Raw genomic sequence first — 6,496 nt, forward strand, 5'->3', positions numbered from 1 at the left:
GACAGGGTCTCACAATGTGGCTCAGGTTTTCCTTGACCTTGATACATAGCTCAAGCTAACCTTGAACTCATGATCCTCCGTCCTCAGCCTCCAAAGTGGTGGGATTGCAGGATGCACTACTGCACTTGAAAAGTTACAGTAAAGAGTTTTATACAAGGTGTTTCACAACTATAAGCTGTTTTTGAGTACAAAAGAAGTTCTGTATTTGAGATGACTAATATCTTTTAAAGGTAAAATCAAAGTAATTTATTTTTTAGTGACATTTACTGAATAATGTCTGTGTGTGTGTGTGTGTGTGTGTGGTTCTGGGGATTAAACCCAGGGTCTTCACCTTGATCTACATCCCCTGACCTTTTTGTTTTTTATTTTGAGACAAGGTCTCCCTAAGTTACTAAGTTGCCCAGGCTGAGCTCAAACTTGCTCTCCTTCTGCCTCAACCTCACAAAGTACTGGTATTGCAGTCATGTGCCACCATGCCTGATTTATTGAATAATTTAATCCCCTATTTATTGAGCCTATGGAGATGATTATTCACTTAGGATGGGACCATTTATCGATGAATTTATTGTCAGTTGACACTATTGTAAGTAAGTATGAATTTAATACATATAACTTCCTAAATATCGTACTTTAGCTTGGCCTAACAAATAGACTCCGAACACTTACCTATATCTACTCTACAATTGGGCAAAATTGTAATATGGTTTTGAATCTGTCATGTATTTTATTTGAATAGTGCGCTGAAAGTGAAAAACAGACTGGTTGTATGGCTACTTTCTTTTATTGTAAAGTTGAACAATCATAGGTGGGAAACCATCGTATAAGATGGCAGGGTTAGGAAGTACATTAGATTACTTCCCCACCAACAGTGGAGAAGAGTTCCTTTTTCCCCACAGCCTCGCCAATGTGTGCTATTGTTTGATTTCTTGATGATAACCATTTTTTCTCGAGTAAGGTAGAATCCCTATGTTGTTTTAATTTGCATTTCTCTAATGGCCAGATATGTTGAACATTTTTTCCATGTATTTATTGGACATTGGTATTTCTTCTGAAAAGTGTCTGTTCATTTCACTTGCCTATTGTTTGATTGGCTCTTTTATTCCTCAAAAAATTAAAACTAGAAATTCTGTTTGGCCCAACTATTCCCCTCTAGGGATCTTCCCCAAAGAGTTAACGATGTCATATCACAGCTATACAGGTTTATCCATGTTTATAGCAGCACAACATATGATACCTAAATTTTGGAAGGGCCTACCTGTCCATCAACAGATGAATGGATAAAATAAATGTGGTATTTATACATGATAGAGTACTACTCTGCCATAAAGAAGGATAAACTTGAGTCATTTGTAGTGCATGCACCTTGAGACTATAATGTTGCGTGAAATCAGTTGGACATACAAGCTTAAATATCACATGGTTTCTCTTATGTGAGAAACTCAAGATATAAACAAAGAGCAAAATAAAAGATAATAGGAAACAGGGAGATAGATCTTTTGCAAAAGGGAAGGGGACCAAGAGATGGAGGGAAGGAGGAGCTAAGGGAGAAGAAGGGAAGAGAATAAAAAATTAGATGTATTATATACATACACAAGCTCCCCATGATGAATGTAATCATTATGTACTGCAAACATGCACTAAATTGTTTTTAAAAGAAAATTTATTAGGGCTGATCTAAGTGGAGACTTGATGGTTGGTAATATTTTCACAAATTAAGAAATGAGTTCTGAAGAAAGAAAAAGATATCACATTCACAGTCTAATTTTGGGTCAGTCAGAATCATCTTACAAGAAAAGACCAGGACATGTATGAAACATTTCAGGCAAGATTTAACCTCAAGAGACAGGCTGGATTCTTGTCACAAAGGAGTTGAATGAAAAATTTTGATGCCTCTAGTTTGAATTGCAGATTATGTTCGGACAAGACAACCCTGAAAATTATTTCTGTCTAGGAAATCCAAAACAATTATGTAAATGAGACTGATACTTCCCATTCTATTTTGTTTAAGGTGAATATGGGACAGTTTAACTATTGTAAATTTTTATAATATCCAGTGGCAGAAACATTACATGGGCTAATGAGTTCATAAAAGTAGATGGTGAAAAACAAGAAATGCTGTTGTTTCTTATTGATATTGGACAATCTTCCTTTAATCATAGTCTTTTTCAGCTTTAACGTGAAGCTACTTTCTGACATTTACCAAATAACTTCAGCTCCTGAAAGATATTAATATGTTTTATAATGCATTTTGTCATCTCAGTAGAAGATTCTGAATAAAATTGGTCAGTTTCAAAGCCTGAAAGAAATTAGTTCTAAGTTATTTCCTCGTGCCTGAAATTGCAAACATCAGATTCCATTACAAGTGGCTGGAGCTGGTAGAGCTGATTCCTGTCTTTCCTCAGTGTTGGTATGCCAGAAGTCTTTTTGCAGGGCATAGCTTTAAGTGACCCTGAGCCATCCTAAGATGTTGGGACACTCTAATCTGTTCTGAGCATCTCCAACACAGCAAATCCTACAGATACCATCATTAGCTGCTACAGAAATGATCATGAGCAGGACAAATGCAATACCTGCTCTCACAGAGCTTCTGATATCATGGAGACAGCACACCAGTAAGTAAATGCAAGCTGTGAATAATTACTGTGGAGATTGTTCCACAATTATTGCTGCATCACAAACTACCCCCAAGCTTAATGGTTTAAAACACCTGTTTTACTATGTCTCATGGACCCTATGGATCAAGAATTCAGTCGGGGTCTGGCCACATGGTTCTTTACTCCTTATGGAGTAACTGACATCATTTAGTGGAATGCAACTGGTCAACTGGGGTTTCCATCCATATCCAGCCTGGTGGTCTAAGAGTGGTTGAATTTCTTTCACTGTGGCCAGGTTCCCCAAATCAAGCATTGTGAGAAAATTAAGTGGAACCTTTGTGATTTTTTGCATCTAATGTGGGATGTCACAGAACAAAGTTTTTAGCAAATTCTTTAGTTGCAAGTGAGTTAAAAGGTCAGCCTAGATTCAAGAGGAGAGAATTGGACTTCATTTCTTTTCATAGGAATGGCAAGTTCACATTCCAAACAGCTATGGGAAGGCAGATTTTTTTATGGTACAAGGAGACTTTATAGAGCTAAAGGTAAGAAGGAGCTGATAGTTCAAAAAGTAGTGAGTAGGAAGAAAGCAGTGTATTCCCTAGACAGAGTAATTACTTCTTGCCAAGATCTTAAGATGGAAAGGAATTTTCCACATTTCAGGAACAAGAAGAATGATAAGAAGGAAGGATCTGGAGGAAAAGGAAAAGGAGGGAGAAGAGGAGACCAGTGTAGCTGAAACAGAAGGCAAAGGGAAAGGTATTTGAATGAAGTTTCAAAGATCAGGTAACATCTTGAAAGTTAAAGACATTTGGATACAATACTAAGAGTAATAGAAGTCAGACTTTTAAGCAAGGAAAAACATAACTAATGTTTTACATGTGTCTTTCTGAATGAATGGGAGGGGTCAAGTCCGGCCTTGCAGTGTCCAAGCTGGAGATGAATGTGGCCTGAATTAGACAGATCAGAGTTCTATTTATAACCATAATTGACAAACCTTTTTCGTGGATTGAACATGAAGGGGCTGAGCGCTTTCAGGTGTATTCATGTCTGGGGTTACTGCAGTGGGCCACCACAAACCTCTACAGAGATTTATTCTCTCTCAGTTCTAGAGGCCAGAAGTCTGAGATCAAGACATCCCCTGGGCTACACTCTCTCTGAAAACTGAAGAGGAGAATCTGTTCTGTGTCTTTCTCTTGGCTTCTGGAAACCCTTTGCAGCTCCTGACTTGTAAATATGCCACTCCAGCCTCTTTCTCCATCATTAGAAGACATTTTCCCAGTGTGTCTGTTTCTCTTTTCTGCCCTTCTTATAAGGCACCAGTCACTTTGCTTGCATCTGCAAGAGTCTATATTCCAACAAGGTCATATCTGTAGGCATCTATGTTTCTGTGAGGGCACAATTCAACCCACAGTATGAAGGAATGAGGAATAATCCAGGCTGCCTTTCAGGTTCCCTGGGAAAATACCTAGGGAATAGTAGTGGATGCTGTTGAAGCAAAGGCAAGATGAAGAAATAAGCGGGGAGTCGAGTGTTCTGTTTTAGATGAGTTAAGTTGCAGTGGGCCATGAGATGTCAGGTAGAGCTGTCAAGCAGGCAGCTGGATGTGCAAGCCTGGAAGTTCCAGAAGGAAAATCTGCAAGGGCTATAGGGTGGGAACTGGACCCTGCTGAGTGGCAAACAAATAAGAACAGGATAACTGGTGAATGAAAACAGAGACAAAAGCTGAGAGCCCGAGGCACCTACATTTAACTTCTCAAGACAGGAGAAAACCCAAGGCCAATGGCATGCTGGTAAATGTGCTATAATCAACTCTTTATGGGTAAGGCAGGAAAGGAAAGCCCTAATTCAAATTTGCCAATTCTAGTGATGTATATACTCCCACCATGGTAAGCTGGTTTGAAAAATTCATAAGAACTTAAATATTGGATCTTTCAAGCTGGTAAAAGCTGTCTCCAGCACACCCCTGAACCCAAGGCCCTATTCCATGCTACTAGTTGTGTGAGTAGGGGAATTACTGTCTGTGGGCCTTGGTACCTTTTTTTAATATATATAAACAAATGGTCAGTCTTAATGGCTCCATCAAGGTTCCTTCTTGCTCTTTATAATCTAAATTCCAGAGCCGGGGATTTAGCTCAGTGGTTCTGCCACCTGCCTGGAAAGCACAAGGACCCGAGTTCGATCCTCAGTACCAAAAAAAAAAAAGGAAGTATAATCTAAATTCCAATAGCAAAACTTTGGTGCTGTCCCGATCATAATGGGACCCTTTGAACAGGGCATGTGACATTTGATGATTGAATAGTTGCGTGGTGAGTATAGGTAATTACAGTCCTGAGTATGGGCTCTCAGCTTCTGCCCTATAAATTTATATTCACACATGTAAAGGAGGAAGGCTGGAACTGGACTTTTCACCCTCTGCAGTCCTGTCTCCCGGGGTCTTTAGTGAAAGGAATTATTTCATTCTTTTTCAGTGACACTTTTAGTATTCACCCTGATAATCCACCATACAACAGGTACATGGGTTGGTCATCCTAAAGGCTAAGTTCGACAGTTTTCTCCATAGTTCATCTCATGTCATTGTCATCTTTGTCTCTTGTCAACTGGTGAGATTAGTAAAACTCTTTCCAACTTTTTAGGTATAAAAACTCATACAAGATACTTGACCTCTCTAGGACTCAGTCTCCTCCTCTGTGAAATGGAGATAATAAAAACAATCTCAGGACCACTCCTAAGATATGCAGCCCCGAAGAGAGTGCAAAGAGAGACTAGTGTCCCACCCAAACCTTGTCCCTGCCCTCTTCTTCTCAACCCCAAGCCCCTGTGAACTTCACAAGAAAGCATAAAGGAAGCCCAGTTTGCAATAGCCCAAGCTCTACTCTTCCTCCTCGGAACCTGCCCTTCATCAGTTACCTACAGGCTACTTCTTGGACAAGCTCTGCCCTTGGGAGTGAAGAGGCTCATGAAGGCTCTGAAATAGCATGCAGGACCATAGGACAGAGAACTCTGAGGTCACTAGACTCAGAACCTAATTAGTAGGGGCAGAGATGCTGGTTCTTGTGGTTACATTCAGTTGGTCTCATGAACTGAATAGTTCGTGGCCAGGGGAGGATTACATAGGGCTTTCTAAGCACAGGGGCCGGAGCCAGGATTTCTTCTGCCTCTCTGTTTAAGGGTCATGCTGTCAAAGTACCCTGTTATTGTATGGATTGGACAAGATAAATAATGGGAAAGAAACTAGCAATGATTGACACATAGTACTTGCCAAAAATAGTTTCTATTTCTTCCCAAAATAGTATTTGATGAAAAAGTGTCTTTTTCTATATGAATTGCATGTGGTGGGGTAGTGAATGTTGTTTAATTTTTAAAAATTTGTTATAGTAAGAGTCATATTGCTATTAATCACCCTCGGAATCATCCCCTTTACTTTAAACACATTTATCCCATAATTGTTGCCATTTCCTGAAGCAATTCTAGAAGTTCTCTTTCATGAGTGTCTTTACGAGTATAGTGAATGTTGCTGCTGAGTGCCATTCAAGGGAGAAGTAGGCTTGGAAAAATGTGTCCTCACACCTTATTCACCAGATCTGGCACCGTGTGAATTCTGGATCTTTCTCAACATCAAAATGATCATGGAAGGTAAATGTTTTGAATCAATTCAAGAAATCAAGGCAGCAACAATAGTGCAACTAAAGATACTCACAAAAGAGAGCTTATAAATCTGCATCAGAAAGTGACAAGAATGATGGAACAAGTGTATTAGAAGTGAAGGGAAGTATTTTGAGAGAGATTAATGACAATGTTTTAATTTAAACATTCACTGTATTTTTAATCAAACTCAAATAAGACTATATATATTACTATATGTAAGACTACTTATGTAAGACTATATATGTAAGACTATACCT

This window comes from Heterocephalus glaber, unplaced genomic scaffold, assembly GCF_053883595.1.
Source record: "Heterocephalus glaber isolate CG9 unplaced genomic scaffold, H.glaber_assembly_v1.0 deba00001532, whole genome shotgun sequence".
NCBI lineage: Eukaryota > Metazoa > Chordata > Mammalia > Rodentia > Bathyergidae > Heterocephalus > Heterocephalus glaber.